A 17,169-nucleotide genomic window follows, 5' to 3' on the forward strand; every position below is an offset into this window, starting at 1 on the left:
AGGAGGATTCGAGAGAATATGAAGGAGGAAGAAGCCGAGCGAGAGAGTGAGAGAGAGAGATAGAGAGAAAGAGAGAGAGATGAGATTTGGATACAAGCTACAATCCAGGGCACAATGTCATTCCCAAGCCCTTGTCTGTGTTTCCGGGGTCTATTAGACACAAAGGCTATATTAGGACTCTTGCGTTAGATTTTCACTCGTTCTTGGCCTGTCTCTAGACATATGTCGGTTGCAAGCAGTCCTCCGTGCTGGGCACCCATGCCTTCCCAAAGGACACGAGGTGTGGGTCAAGGTAAATGACACCCTCTATTTTCCCTAAGCGGAAAAGGCCCTTCCTATTGAATTGGCAGCTCAGAGGGTGTTTTTCCTCAGTCGTTCCTTGATTTCATTGTACAGGGGACTTTGGTTAGGGTGTTTGGAATGATATTGATTCTCTCAAAAAGAGATTCTCTCCTGTGTATTCGTGTCAGGCAGCGACTGAGAAAGCACTTGACCCTGAAGTGCCGCACATGTTCTCAGAGATCCATCATGAGAGAGAAAATTGGGTTCCCCAGTGTGTGGAGTTGCCTTCCTTCTGAACGGTGCAGTGCCAGAGGTGGCCATGGCACTGATATGATGCCCATGGAGCCTTGTGACCACACAACCTCTCTGTGAGAAAAGTGGTGTGTGATGGGCCATATGTGGGACATTCTCAACCTTAAACCTTGAGAGTTCCATGATGGACACCAGGAGCTCTTGCTCTGGAGGAATGTCGAAGTTGATGGAAAGGAGGATCCATCAGATGGGTGGTCTTCTTGGATGAACACTATTATCTCCATCTGTAGAGCCATAGACACCACTCTCATCAGGCACCCAAGCTCAATGTGGATTCTAGAGGCTTGGTGTTTGAGCATGTGATATCTTAAGGGCATCAGTGGGCAGAATACCTCAAGGGAGTTCCTAAATATGAAGAACGAATTCAGCTTCTTGACCGTTTGAAACAAGACATCCCACGGCACAAACAAGGAAACCATGCCCCAATGCTCTCCACCAAGCAGGAGGCCCTGGATGTAACCCCTGAAGCAGACATTCCCAATGGGGCTACTTCAGCTCCACACTTCGGAATCCATATTTCCATAGCCGAAGCCACAGGGGAGCCCTCCAAACAGAGGCATTTTAACCGAGATGTAGCCGGTCTATTTCAGGTGCCTTTTCCACAGGTGGATAAGAACAAGCCCTCCCTCTCATTTTGGGCGTATGGGGAGTGTGGTGCCTGGGACCAGTGCCAGTGTGTTTGTTGTGTCTACAATCATAAGGAAGGAAAGGTGGGTCGATTGTCTGATCTTGCAGGAGCCCTGTGGTGATGCCTGCAGTTTGAGGGTATTGAAAGTTCCCTCCTGGAAGGGAGTGGGCTCTGTTCCTGACCATCCTGAGGCTAGAGAATGAGGAGGTCTATTCCATAGAGACTGGTTTCGGTTGACAGACATCCTGCACTCTGGGCTCTGGTTGGCCAGCCCACTGGCCAAGGCTGCTCAGACCATTGTTTGGGTGCCCAATCATTGAGACCTGAAGAGTCATAGACTGCATATTCTATATCCCCTAAGAACGAGTCCAGAGATCCAAACCAGAGCAAATCCACAATACCTCATGGACCAGGTAGGGAATGCTTCAGATCAGCAATTTCTTGGTAGAGCACTCATGTGATCAATGTTTCAAGAGTGTTGTTGTCTGAGTCCAATATGGGACCCTAGAGACCGAAGTACATATGAAGTGGTCAGCGTGTCCAGAGGAAGAGCTGAATGTGGGAAGTGTTGTGGAAGGATGACCTAGTTGGGGTGTCTCCATACAGCACAGGGAATCTTTCTGGACCACTGGTTTTATATTTGACCAGACCTAGGATGACAAGGAGAAATGGCTGGGGGATCACTTGGACCATTCTCTCGGCTAATATATTACTTCCAATATCACCCTAGGTCAGCTTGTAGCAGGAGGATTCAAGAGAAATTGAAGGGGTGTAAAGGGGATAGTGAGAGTCCTAGAGAGAAGGAGATCAAAAGAAAGAGAGAGAGAGGAACAGGAGCTGTTGATTCAAGCAACCTTCATTGGCAGGATAGTTTCTCCAAGGACATGTCTTGGGTTAAGGTGGATAGCACACAAATGGGACAAAGCCGCACACTGGTACCAGAGTCTTCTCTCCTTCCTGGCCTGACTTCCAAAATGTGTCCATTCCAATCCCTGCTCCATACTGGAAGACAGGTTTGAAAGCCTTGCTGTGGTCCCTATAACTTCTCCAATGGCATGGTGTGGAAATCAGGTTAAAATATATTCCAGAGTTTCCTTCAGTGGAAAACCCTCCTCCCATGGAAAAGGATGCTCATGTGTTGTTCTTCCTCCATCGGCCATTGTGTTCCTGTTCAGGCTGCGTGGGGAGTGGGTTTTTTTCAATCCCATATTTTCTTTCCACATGAGATTGTAGACTGTGTCTTCCTGGGAAGCAGTCCGTGAACCACCGTGTTGAGCCTGACGCACGTGCAGGGGAAGAGATATCCTTCTGTAGAGAGCAAGTGGGCACAGAGGAGGTGGAGTTGCCTTCCATCTGAGAAGGTCAGGCCCAATGGTTGCCATGGCAATGGCATGATGCCCACCAAGCCTTGTGACACCACTGACCCTCTCTGAGAAGTGAGGCAAGTGATGGGCTCAAAGTGAGAATCTGTCACCATCACGACTCAATTGTTGTACATCGGGCAGCCCGAGCTCATGATCTGGAGGTATGTGGATACAAAATTAAAGGATGATCCATTGGATGTATTGGACAATTGGAGGATATGTATTTATTCCAGGATTCTTCTCAGGGCCACCATTCTCATCAGGCTCCTGAGTAAATAAATATCCACTGCTCAGGCTTGCTTTTGTATTATGATATATCTGAAATGGACCAGTGAGCTTATCACTTCCACTCTTTTCCAACAGGGGATAAAAGACTCCTAAGTATGACCGGGATGATCAATCTCATTCCAGACCTCAAAAAATGAAAATAGGCCCCTCTGCCTTCAAACAAGGACGAGGCCCTCAATATCAACCCTGAGGAAAAATTTGAATGGGGAAAGGACAATTCCCTGCATCTGAACATCAACTTCAGTAGATGAAATCACACACTAGCTATCCACAGTATCAAATTTCCGAGAATGAAGCTGTGAGATGTCTGCTGGGTATTTCACAGGTTGATAAGTATAAGTCCTGTCTAATGGGGTGCTGGATGGAAGTGGGGTGACTAGTTCCACTGCTGGCTTGTTTGTGGGGTACACAATTGTCAAGAATTTCAGGAGTCTCTCTTCTCCTCCGTGAGCCGTGTGGTGAGGGCTATATGGGCAGGTCTTGAGGTTTCCCTCTTGGACGAGAGGGGCCTCTGGCCTGCCAATTGAGGGTCTAGAGAAGGAGGAGGATGCTCCCAATTGGAGACTGGTTTTAGGGGACCGAATCCGTGAGCTCTGTCCCATTGTCATTCAGACCCTGCTGAAGGGTGCTCAGACCCCTTCTTAGATGCCAATTCACTGAGACATGGAGAGTCAGAGACTTCATTTCCTAATTCTCCTTAGAACGAATCGAGAGATCCACCTCACCAGCAACTTCAGAGACCTCAACACACACGTGGGTTGTGCTACAGATAAGTGAATTCTCACTAGGTCCCGTATGTGTAGGTGGTTGAAAAGATGTTGATCTCGGAGTCAAATATGTGATCATGTAGAACGCAGTACAAATGGGATGGTTATCTGTCAGTGTGAAGGGCTGACAATGGTAAGATAGTGGTACACTGTGTAAGGTGGAATATCTCCATACAAATAGAGAAATTATTTCAGGAAAAATTCTTTTATATTTGATCGGAGTTTGGAAGACTGTTGGAAAATCTTGGTGAAAGAATTTGACTGCTCTCCTGGCTGAGATATGCCAAACTGGACCAGCACAGATCACATTGGATGAGGAGGATTCGAGAGAATATGAAGGAGGAAGAAGCCGAGCGAGAGAGTGAGAGAGAGAGATAGAGAGAAAGAGAGAGAGATGAGATTTGGATACAAGCTACAATCCAGGGCACAATGTCATTCCCAAGCCCTTGTCTGTGTTTCCGGGGTCTATTAGACACAAAGGCTATATTAGGACTCTTGCGTTAGATTTTCACTCGTTCTTGGCCTGTCTCTAGACATATGTCGGTTGCAAGCAGTCCTCCGTGCTGGGCACCCATGCCTTCCCAAAGGACACGAGGTGTGGGTCAAGGTAAATGACACCCTCTATTTTCCCTAAGCGGAAAAGGCCCTTCCTATTGAATTGGCAGCTCAGAGGATGTTTTTCCTCAGTCGTTCCTTGATTTCATTGTACAGGCGACTTTGGTTAGGGTGTTTGGAATGATATCGATTCTCTCCAAAAGAGATTCTCTCCTGTGTATTCGTGTCAGGCAGCGACTGAGAAAGCACTTGACCCTGAAGTGCCGCACATGTTCTCAGAGATCCATCATGAGAGAGAAAATTGGGTTCCCCAGTGTGTGGAGTTGCCTTCCTTCTGAACGGTGCCGTGCCAGAGGTGGCCATGGCACTGATATGATGCCCATGGAGCCTTGTGACCACACAACCTCTCTGTGAGAAAAGTGGTGTGTGATGGGCCATATGTGGGACATTCTCAACCTTAAACCTTGAGAGTTCAATGATGGCCACCAGGAGCTCTTGCTCTGGAGGAATGTCGAAGTTGATGGAAAGGAGGATCCATCAGATGGGTGGTCCTCTTGGATGAACACTATTATCTCCATCTGTAGAGCCATAGACACCACTCTCATCAGGCTCCCAAGCTCAATGTGGATTCTAGAGGCTTGGTGTTTGCACATGTGATATCTTCAGGGCATCAGTGGGCAGAATACCTCAAGGGAGTTCCTAAATATGAAGAAAGAATTCTGCTTCTTGGCCATTTGAAACAAGACATCCCACGGCACAAACAAGGAAACCATGCCCCAATGCTCTCCACCAAGCAGGAGGCCCTGGATGTAACCCCTGAAGCAGACAGTCCCAATGGGGCCACTTCAGCTCCACACGTCGGAATCCATATTTCCATAGCCGAAGCCACAGGGGAGCCCTCCAAACAGAGGCCTTTTAACCGAGATGTAGCCGGTCTATTTCAGGTGCCTTTTCCACAGGTGGATAAGAACAAGCCCTCCCTCTCATTTTGGCCGTATGGGGAGTGTGGTGCCTGGGGCCAGTGCCAGTGTGTTTGTTGTGTCTACAATCATAAGGAAGGAATGGTGGGTCGATTGTCTGATCTTGCAGGAGCCCTGTGATGATGCCTGCAGTTGGAGGGTATTGAAAGTTCCCTCCTGGAAGGGAGTGGGCTCTGTTCCTGACCATCCTGAGGCTAGAGAATGAGGAGGTCTATTCCATAGAGACTGGTTTCGGTTGACAGACATCCTGCACTCTGGGCTCTGGTTGGCCAGCCCACTGGCCAAGGCTGCTCAGACCATTGTTTGGGTGCCCAATCATTGAGACCTGAAGAGTCATAGACTGCATATTCTATATCCCCTAAGAACGAGTCCAGAGATCCAAACCAGAGCAAATCCACAATACCTCATGGACCAGGTAGGGAATGCTTCAGATCAGCAATTTCTTGGTAGAGCACTCATGTGATCAATGTTTCAAGAGTGTTGTTGTCTGAGTCCAATATGGGACCCTAGAGACCGAAGTACATATGAAGTGGTCAGCGTGTCCAGAGGAAGAGCTGAATGTGGGAAGTGTTGTGGAAGGATGACCTAGTTGGGGTGTCTCCATACAGCACAGGGAATCTTTCTGGACCACTGGTTTTATATTTGACCAGACCTAGGATGACAAGGAGAAATGGCTGGGGGATCACTTGGACCATTCTCTCGGCTAATATATTACTTCCAATATCACCCTAGGTCAGCTTGTAGCAGGAGGATTCAAGAGAAATTGAAGGGGTGTAAAGGGGATAGTGAGAGTCCTAGAGAGAAGGAGATCAAAAGAAAGAGAGAGAGAGGAACAGGAGCTGTTGATTCAAGCAACCTTCATTGGCAGGATAGTTTCTCCAAGGACATGTCTTGGGTTAAGGTGGATAGCACACAAATGGGACAAAGCCGCACACTGGTACCAGAGTCTTCTCTCCTTCCTGGCCTGACTTCCAAAATGTGTCCATTCCAATCCCTGCTCCATACTGGAAGACAGGTTTGAAAGCCTTGCTGTGGTCCCTATAACTTCTCCAATGGCATGGTGTGGAAATCAGGTTAAAATATATTCCAGAGTTTCCTTCAGTGGAAAACCCTCCTCCCATGGAAAAGGATGCTCATGTGTTGTTCTTCCTCCATCGGCCATTGTGTTCCTGTTCAGGCTGCGTGGGGAGTGGGTCTTGTTCAATCCCATATTTTCTTTCCACATGAGATTGTAGACTGTGTCTTCCTGGGAAGCAGTCCGTGAACCACCGTGTTGAGCCTGACGCACGTGCAGGGGAAGAGATATCCTTCTGTAGAGAGCAGGTGGGCACAGAGGAGGTGGAGTTGCCTTCCATCTGAGAAGTTCAGGCCCAATGGTTGCCATGGCAATGGCATGATGCCCACCAAGCCTTGTGACACCACTGACCCTCTCTGAGAAGTGAGGCAAGTGATGGGCTCAAAGTGAGAATCTGTCACCATCACGACTCAATTGTTGTACATCGGGCAGCCCGAGCTCATGATCTGGAGGTATGTGGATACAAAATTAAAGGATGATCCATTGGATGTATTGGACAATTGGAGGATATGTATTTATTCCAGGATTCTTCTCAGGGCCACCATTCTCATCAGGCTCCTGAGTAAATAAATATCCACTGCTCAGGCTTGCTTTTGTATTATGATATATCTGAAATGGACCAGTGAGCTTATCACTTCCACTCTTTTCCAACAGGGGATAAAAGACTCCTAAGTATGACCGGGATGATCAATCTCATTCCAGACCTCAAAAAATGAAAATAGGCCCCTCTGCCTTCAAACAAGGACGAGGCCCTCAATATCAACCCTGAGGAAAAATTTGAATGGGGAAAGGACAATTCCCTGCATCTGAACATCAACTTCAGTAGATGAAATCACACACTAGCTATCCACAGTATCAAATTTCCGAGAATGAAGCTGTGAGATGTCTGCTGGGTATTTCACAGGTTGATAAGTATAAGTCCTGTCTAATGGGCTGCTGGATGGAAGTGGGGTGACTAGTTCCACTGCTGGCTTGTTTGTGGCGTACACAATTGTCAAGAATTTCAGGAGTCTCTCTTCTCCTCCGTGAGCCGTGTGGTGAGGGCTATATGGGCAGGTCTTGAGGTTTCCCTCTTGGACGAGAGGGGCCTCTGGCCTGCCAATTGAGGGTCTAGAGAAGGAGGAGGATGCTCCCAATTGGAGACTGGTTTTAGGGGACCGAATCCTTGAACTCTGTCCCATTGTCATTCAGACCCTGCTGAAGGGTGCTCAGACCCCTTCTTAGATGCCAATTCACTGAGACATGGAGAGTCAGAGACTTCATTTCCTAATTCTCCTTAGAACGAATCGAGAGATCCACCTCACCAGCAACTTCAGAGACCTCAACACACACGTGGGTTGTGCTACAGATAAGTGAATTCTCACTAGGTCCCGTATGTGTAGGTGGTTGAAAAGATGTTGATCTCGGAGTCAAATATGTGATCATGTAGAACGCAGTACAAATGGGATGGTTATCTGTCAGTGTGAAGGGCTGACAATGGTAAGATAGTGGTACACTGTGTAAGGTGGAATATCTCCATACAAATAGAGAAATTATTTCAGGAAAAATTCTTTTATATTTGATCGGAGTTTGGAAGACTGTTGGAAAATCTTGGTGAAAGAATTTGACTGCTCTCCTGGCTGAGATATACCAAACTGGACCAGCACAGATCACATTGGATGAGGAGGATTCGAGAGAATATGAAGGAGGAAGAAGCCGAGCGAGAGAGTGAGAGAGAGAGATAGAAAGAAAGAGAGAGAGATGAGATTTGGATACAAGCTACAATCCAGGGCACAATGTCATTCCCAAGCCCTTGTCTGTGTTTCCGGGGTCTATTAGACACAAAGGCTATATCAGGACTCTTGCGTTAGATTTTCACTCGTTCTTGGCCTGTCTCTAGACATATGTCGGTTGCAAGCAGTCCTCCGTGCTGGGCACCCATGCCTTCCCAAAGGACACGAGGTGTGGGTCAAGGTAAATGACACCCTCTATTTTCCCTAAGCGGAAAAGGCCCTTCCTATTGAATTGGCAGCTCAGAGGGTGTTTTTCCTCAGTCGTTCCTTGATTTCATTGTACAGGGGACTTTGGTTAGGGTGTTTGGAATGATATCGATTCTCTCCAAAAGAGATTCTCTCCTGTGTATTCGTGTCAGGCAGCGACTGAGAAAGCACTTGACCCTGAAGTGCCGCACATGTTCTCAGAGATCCATCATGAGAGAGAAAATTGGGTTCCCCAGTGTGTGGAGTTGCCTTCCTTCTGAACGGTGCCGTGCCAGAGGTGGCCATGGCACTGATATGATGCCCATGGAGCCTTGTGACCACACAACCTCTCTGTGAGAAAAGTGGTGTGTGATGGGCCATATGTGGGACATTCTCAACCTTAAACCTTGAGAGTTCAATGATGGACACCAGGAGCTCTTGCTCTGGAGGAATGTCGAAGTTGATGGAAAGGAGGATCCATCAGATGGGTGGTCCTCTTGGATGAACACTATTATCTCCATCTGTAGAGCCATAGACACCACTCTCATCAGGCTCCCAAGCTCAATGTGGATTCTAGGGGCTTGGTGTTTGAGCATGTGATATCTTAAGGGCATCAGTGGGCAGAATACCTCAAGGGAGTTCCTAAATATGAAGAACGAATTCAGCTTCTTGGCCATTTGAAACAAGACATCCCACGGCACAAACAAGGAAACCATGCCCCAATGCTCTCCACCAAGCAGGAGGCCCTGGATGTAACCCCTGAAGCAGACATTCCCAATGGGGCCACTTCAGCTCCACACTTCGGAATCCATATTTCCATAGCCGAAGCCACAGGGGAGCCCTCCAAACAGAGGCCTTTTAACCGAGATGTAGCCGGTCTATTTCAGGTGCCTTTTCCACAGGTGGATAAGAACAAGCCCTCCCTCTCATTTTGGGCGTATGGGGAGTGTGGTGCCTGGGACCAGTGCCAGTGTGTTTGTTGTGTCTACAATCATAAGGAAGGAAAGGTGGGTCGATTGTCTGATCTTGCAGGAGCCCTGTGATGATGCCTGCAGTTTGAGGGTATTGAAAGTTCCCTCCTGGAAGGGAGTGGGCTCTGTTCCTGACCATCCTGAGGCTAGAGAATGAGGAGGTCTATTCCATAGAGACTGGTTTCGGTTGACAGACATCCTGCACTCTGGGCTCTGGTTGGCCAGCCCACTGGCCAAGGCTGCTCAGACCATTGTTTGGGTGCCCAATCATTGAGACCTGAAGAGTCATAGACTGCATATTCTATATCCCCTAAGAACGAGTCCAGAGATCCAAACCAGAGCAAATCCACAATACCTCATGGACCAGGTAGGGAATGCTTCAGATCAGCAATTTCTTGGTAGAGCACTCATGTGATCAATGTTTCAAGAGTGTTGTTGTCTGAGTCCAATATGGGACCCTAGAGACCGAAGTACATATGAAGTGGTCAGCGTGTCCAGAGGAAGAGCTGAATGTGGGAAGTGTTGTGGAAGGATGACCTAGTTGGGGTGTCTCCATACAGCACAGGGAATCTTTCTGGACCACTGGTTTTATATTTGACCAGACCTAGGATGACAAGGAGAAATGGCTGGGGGATCACTTGGACCATTCTCTCGGCTAATATATTACTTCCAATATCACCCTAGGTCAGCTTGTAGCAGGAGGATTCAAGAGAAATTGAAGGGGTGTAAAGGGGATAGTGAGAGTCCTGAGAGAAGGAGATCAAAAGAAAGAGAGAGAGAGGAACAGGAGCTGTTGATTCAAGCAACCTTCATTGGCAGGATAGTTTCTCCAAGGACATGTCTTGGGTTAAGGTGGATAGCACACAAATGGGACAAAGCCGCACACTGGTACCAGAGTCTTCTCTCCTTCCTGGCCTGACTTCCAAAATGTGTCCATTCCAATCCCTGCTCCATACTGGAAGACAGGTTTGAAAGCCTTGCTGTGGTCCCTATAACTTCTCCAATGGCATGGTGTGGAAATCAGGTTAAAATATATTCCAGAGTTTCCTTCAGTGGAAAACCCTCCTCCCATGGAAAAGGATGCTCATGTGTTGTTCTTCCTCCATCGGCCATTGTGTTCCTGTTCAGGCTGCGTGGGGAGTGGGTCTTTTTCAATCCCATATTTTCTTTCCACATGAGATTGTAGACTGTGTCTTCCTGGGAAGCAGTCCGTGAACCACCGTGTTGAGCCTGACGCACGTGCAGGGGAAGAGATATCCTTCTGTAGAGAGCAGGTGGGCACAGAGGAGGTGGAGTTGCCTTCCATCTGAGAAGTTCAGGCCCAATGGTTGCCATGGCAATGGCATGAGGCCCACCAAGCCTTGTGACACCACTGACCCTCTGTGAGAAGTGAGGCAAGTGATGGGCTCAAAGTGAGAATCTGTCACCATCACGACTCAATTGTTGTACATCGGGCAGCCCGAGCTCATGATCTGGAGGTATGTGGATGCAAAATTAAAGGATGATCCATTGGATGTATTGGACAATTGGAGGATATGTATTTATTCCAGGATTCTTCTCAGGGCCACCATTCTCATCAGGCTCCTGAGTAAATAAATATCCACTGCTCAGTGTTGCTTTTGTATTATGATATATCTGAAATGGACCAGTGAGCTTATCACTTCCACTCTTTTCCAACAGGGGATAAAAGACTCCTAAGTATGACCGGGATGATCAATCTCATTCCAGACCTCAAAAAATGAAAATAGGCCCCTCTGCCTTCAAACAAGGACGAGGCCCTCAATATCAACCCTGAGGAAAAATTTGAATGGGGAAAGGACAATTCCCTGCATCTGAACATCAACTTCAGTAGATGAAATCACACACTAGCTATCCACAGTATCAAATTTCCGAGAATGAAGCTGTGAGATGTCTGCTGGGTATTTCACAGGTTGATAAGTATAAGTCCTGTCTACTGGGGTGCTGGATGGAAGTGGGGTGACTAGTTCCACTGCTGGCTTGTTTGTGGGGTACACAATTGTCAAGAATTTCAGGAGTCTCTCTTCTCCTCCGTGAGCCGTGTGGTGAGGGCTATATGGGCAGGTCTTGAGGTTTCCCTCTTGGACGAGAGGGGCCTCTGGCCTGCCAATTGAGGGTCTAGAGAAGGAGGAGGATGCTCCCAATTGGAGACTGGTTTTAGGGGACCGAATCCTTGAACTCTGTCCCATTGTCATTCACACCCTGCTGAAGGGTGCTCAGACCCCTTCTTAGATGCCAATTCACTGAGACATGGAGAGTCAGAGACTTCATTTCCTAATTCTCCTTAGAACGAATCGAGAGATCCACCTCACCAGCAACTTCAGAGACCTCAACACACACGTGGGTTGTGCTACAGATAAGTGAATTCTCACTAGGTCCCGTATGTGTAGGTGGTTGAAAAGATGTTGATCTCGGAGTCAAATATGTGATCATGTAGAACGCAGTACAAATGGGATGGTTATCTGTCAGTGTGAAGGGCTGACAATGGTAAGATAGTGGTACACTGTGTAAGGTGGAATATCTCCATACAAATAGAGAAATTATTTCAGGAAAAATTCTTTTATATTTGATAGGAGTTTGGAAGACTGTTGGAAAATCTTGGTGAAAGAATTTGACTGCTCTCCTGGCTGAGATATGCCAAACTGGACCAGCACAGATCACATTGGATGAGGAGGATTCGAGAGAATATGAAGGAGGAAGAAGCCGAGCGAGAGAGTGAGAGAGAGAGATAGAGAGAAAGAGAGAGAGATGAGATTTGGATACAAGCTACAATCCAGGGCACAATGTCATTCCCAAGCCCTTGTCTGTGTTTCCGGGGTCTATTAGACACAAAGGCTATATCAGGACTCTTGCGTTAGATTTTCACTCGTTCTTGGCCTGTCTCTAGACATATGTCGGTTTCAAGCAGTCCTCCGTGCTGGGCACCCATGCCTTCCCAAAGGACACGCGGTGTGGGTCAAGGTAAATGACACCCTCTATTTTCCCTAAGCGGAAAAGGCCCTTCCTATTGAATTGGCAGCTCAGAGGGTGTTTTTCCTCAGTCGTTCCTTGATTTCATTGTACAGGGGACTTTGGTTAGGGTGTTTGGAATGACATCGTTTCTCTCCAAAAGAGATTCTCTCCTGTGTATTCGTGTCAGGCAGCGACTGAGAAAGCACTTGACCCTGAAGTGCCGCACATGTTCTCAGAGATCCATCATGAGAGAGAAAATTGGGTTCCCCAGTGTGTGGAGTTGCCTTCCTTCTGAACGGTGCCGTGCCAGAGGTGGCCATGGCACTGATATGATGCCCATGGAGCCTTGTGACCACACAACCTCTCTGTGAGAAAAGTGGTGTGTGATGGGCCATATGTGGGACATTCTCAACCTTAAACCTTGAGAGTTCCATGATGGACACCAGGAGCTCTTGCTCTGGAGGAATGTCGAAGTTGATGGAAAGGAGGATCCATCAGATGGGTGCTCCTCTTGGATGAACACTATTATCTCCATCTGTAGAGTCATAGCCACCACTCTCATCAGGCTCCCAAGCTCAATGTGGATTCTAGAGGCTTGGTGTTTGAGCATGTGATATCTCAAGGGCATCAGTGGGCAGAATACCTCAAGGGAGTTCCTAAATATGAAGAACGAATTCAGCTTCTTGGCCATTTGAAACAAGACATCCCACGGCACAAACAAGGAAACCATGCCCCAATGCTCTCCACCAAGCAGGAGGCCCTGGATGTAACCCCTGAAGCAGACATTCCCAATGGGGCCACTTCAGCTCCACACTTCGGAATCCATATTTCCATAGCCGAAGCCACAGGGGAGCCCTCCAAACAGAGGCCTTTTAACCGAGATGTAGCCGGTCTATTTCAGGTGCCTTTTCCACAGGTGGATAAGAACAAGCCCTCCCTCTCATTTTGGGCGTATGGGGAGTGTGGTGCCTGGGGCCAGTGCCAGTGTGTTTGTTGTGTCTACAATCATAAGGAAGGAAAGGTGGGTCGATTGTCTGATCTTGCAGGAGCCCTGTGATGATGCCTGCAGTTTGAGGGTATTGAAAGTTCCCTCCTGGAAGGGAGTGGGCTCTGTTCCTGACCATCCTGAGGCTAGAGAATGAGGAGGTCTATTCCATAGAGACTGGTTTCGGTTGACAGACATCCTGCACTCTGGGCTCTGGTTGGCCAGCCCACTGGCCAAGGCTGCTCAGACCATTGTTTGGGTGCCCAATCATTGAGACCTGAAGAGTCATAGACTGCATATTCTATATCCCCTAAGAACGAGTCCAGAGATCCAAACCAGAGCAAATCCACAATACCTCATGGACCAGGTAGGGAATGCTTCAGATCAGCAATTTCTTGGTAGAGCACTCATGTGATCAATGTTTCAAGAGTGTTGTTGTCTGAGTCCAATATGGGACCCTAGAGACCGAAGTACATATGAAGTGGTCAGCGTGTCCAGAGGAAGAGCTGAATGTGGGAAGTGTTGTGGAAGGTTGACCTAGTTGGGGTGTCTCCATACAGCACAGGGAATCTTTCTGGACCACTGGTTTTATATTTGACCAGACCTAGGATGACAAGGAGAAATGGCTGGGGGATCACTTGGACCATTCTCTCGGCTAATATATTACTTCCAGTATCACCCTAGGTCAGCTTGTAGCAGGAGGATTCCAGAGAAATTGAAGGGGTGTAAAGGGGATAGTGAGAGTCCTAGAGAGAAGGAGATCAAAAGAAAGAGAGAGAGAGGAACAGGAGCTGTTGATTCAAGCAACCTTCATTGGCAGGATAGTTTCTCCAAGGACATGTCTTGGGTTAAGGTGGATAGCACACAAATGGGACAAAGCCGCACACTGGTACCAGAGTCTTCTCTCCTTCCTGGCCTGACTTCCAAAATGTGTCCATTCCAATCCCTGCTCCATACTGGAAGACAGGTTTGAAAGCCTTGCTGTGGTCCCTATAACTTCTCCAATGGCATGGTGTGGAAATCAGGTTAAAATATATTCCAGAGTTTCCTTCAGTGGAAAACCCTCCTCCCATGGAAAAGGATGCTCATGTGTTGTTCTTCCTCCATCGGCCATTGTGTTCCTGTTCAGGCTGCGTGGGGAGTGGGTCTTTTTCAATCCCATATTTTCTTTCCACATGAGATTGTAGACTGTGTCTTCCTGGGAAGCAGTCCGTGAACCACCGTGTTGAGCCTGACGCACGTGCAGGGGAAGAGATATCCTTCTGTAGAGAGCAGGTGGGCACAGAGGAGGTGGAGTTGCCTTCCATCTGAGAAGGTCAGGCCCAATGGTTGCCATGGCAATGGCATGATGCCCACCAAGCCTTGTGACACCACTGACCCTCTCTGAGAAGTGAGGCAAGTGATGGGCTCAAAGTGAGAATCTGTCACCATCACGACTCAATTGTTGTACATCGGGCAGCCCGAGCTCATGATCTGGAGGTATGTGGATACAAAATTAAAGGATGATCCATTGGATGTATTGGACAATTGGAGGATATGTATTTATTCCAGGATTCTTCTCAGGGCCACCATTCTCATCAGGCTCCTGAGTAAATAAATATCCACTGCTCAGGCTTGCTTTTGTATTATGATATATCTGAAATGGACCAGTGAGCTTATCACTTCCACTCTTTTCCAACAGGGGATAAAAGACTCCTAAGTATGACCGGGATGATCAATCTCATTCCAGACCTCAAAAAATGAAAATAGGCCCCTCTGCCTTCAAACAAGGACGAGGCCCTCAATATCAACCCTGAGGAAAAATTTGAATGGGGAAAGGACAATTCCCTGCATCTGAACATCAACTTCAGTAGATGAAATCACACACTAGCTATCCACAGTATCAAATTTCCGAGAATGAAGCTGTGAGATGTCTGCTGGGTATTTCACAAGTTGATAAGTATAAGTCCTGTCTAATGGGGTGCTGGATGGAAGTGGGGTGACTAGTTCCACTGCTGGCTTGTTTGTGGCGTACACAATTGTCAAGAATTTCAGGAGTCTCTCTTCTCCTCCGTGAGCCGTGTGGTGAGGGCTATATGGGCAGGTCTTGAGGTTTCCCTCTTGGACGAGAGGGGCCTCTGGCCTGCCAATTGAGGGTCTAGAGAAGGAGGAGGATGCTCCCAATTGGAGACTGGTTTTAGGGGACCGAATCCTTGAACTCTGTCCCATTGTCATTCACACCCTGCTGAAGGGAGCTCAGACCCCTTCTTAGATGCCAATTCACTGAGACATGGAGAGTCAGAGACTTCATTTCCTAATTCTCCTTAGAACGAATCGAGAGATCCACCTCACCAGCAACTTCAGAGACCTCAACACACACGTGGGTTGTGCTACAGATAAGTGAATTCTCACTAGGTCCCGTATGTGTAGGTGGTTGAAAAGATGTTGATCTCGGAGTCAAATATGTGATCATGTAGAACGCAGTACAAATGGGATGGTTATCTGTCAGTGTGAAGGGCTGACAATGGTAAGATAGTGGTACACTGTGTAAGGTGGAATATCTCCATACAAATAGAGAAATTATTTCAGGAAAAATTCTTTTATATTTGATCGGAGTTTGGAAGACTGTTGGAAAATCTTGGTGAAAGAATTTGACTGCTCTCCTGGCTGAGATATGCCAAACTGGACCAGCACAGATCACATTGGATGAGGAGGATTCGAGAGAATATGAAGGAGGAAGAAGCCGAGCGAGAGAGTGAGAGAGAGAGATAGAGAGAAAGAGAGAGAGATGAGATTTGGATACAAGCTACAATCCAGGGCACAATGTCATTCCCAAGCCCTTGTCTGTGTTTCCGGGGTCTATTAGACACAAAGGCTATATCAGGACTCTTGCGTTAGATTTTCACTCGTTCTTGGCCTGTCTCTAGACATATGTCGGTTGCAAGCAGTCCTCCGTGCTGGGCACCCATGCCTTCCCAAAGGACACGAGGTGTGGGTCAAGGTAAATGACACCCTCTATTTTCCCTAAGCGGAAAAGGCCCTTCCTATTGAATTGGCAGCTCAGAGGGTGTTTTTCCTCAGTCGTTCCTTGATTTCATTGTACAGGGGACTTTGGTTAGGGTGTTTGGAATGATATCGATTCTCTCCAAAAGAGATTCTCTCCTGTGTATTCGTGTCAGGCAGCGACTGAGAAAGCACTTGACCCTGAAGTGCCGCACATGTTCTCAGAGATCCATCATGAGAGAGAAAATTGGGTTCCCCAGTGTGTGGAGTTGCCTTCCTTCTGAACGGTGCAGTGCCAGAGGTGGCCATGGCACTGATATGATGCCCATGGAGCCTTGTGACCACACAACCTCTCTGTGAGAAAAGTGGTGTGTGATGGGCCATATGTGGGACATTCTCAACCTTAAACCTTGAGAGTTCAATGATGGCCACCAGGAGCTCTTGCTCTGGAGGAATGTCGAAGTTGATGGAAAGGAGGATCCATCAGATGGGTGCTCCTCTTGGATGAACACTATTATCTCCATCTGTAGAGCCATAGACACCACTCTCATCAGGCTCCCAAGCTCAATGTGGATTCTAGAGGCTTGGTGTTTGCACATGTGATATCTTCAGGGCATCAGTGGGCAGAATACCTCAAGGGAGTTCCTAAATATGAAGAACGAATTCAGCTTCTTGGCCATTTGAAACAAGACATCCCACGGCACAAACAAGGAAACCATGCCCCAATGCTCTCCACCAAGCAGGAGGTCCTGATGTAACCCCTGAAGCAGACATTCCCAATGGGGCAACTTCAGCTCCACACTTCGGAATCCATATTTCCATAGCCGAAGCCACAGGGGAGCCCTCCAAACAGAGGCCTTTTAACCGAGATGTAGCCGGTCTATTTCAGGTGCCTTTTCCACAGGTGGATAAGAACAAGCCCTCCCTCTCATTTTGGGCGTATGGGGAGTGTGGTGCCTGGGGCCAGTGCCAGTGTGTTTGTTGTGTCTACAATCATAAGGAAGGAAAGGTGGGTCGATTGTCTGATCTTGCAGGAGCCCTGTGATGATGCC

This window comes from Sus scrofa, chromosome Y (genome assembly GCF_054392235.1).
Source record: "Sus scrofa isolate SSC_HxYL_T2T_F1_AM1 chromosome Y, Sscrofa_HxYL_maternal_Yorkshire_Landrace_v2.0, whole genome shotgun sequence".
In the NCBI taxonomy this organism is placed as follows: Eukaryota; Metazoa; Chordata; class Mammalia; order Artiodactyla; family Suidae; genus Sus; species Sus scrofa.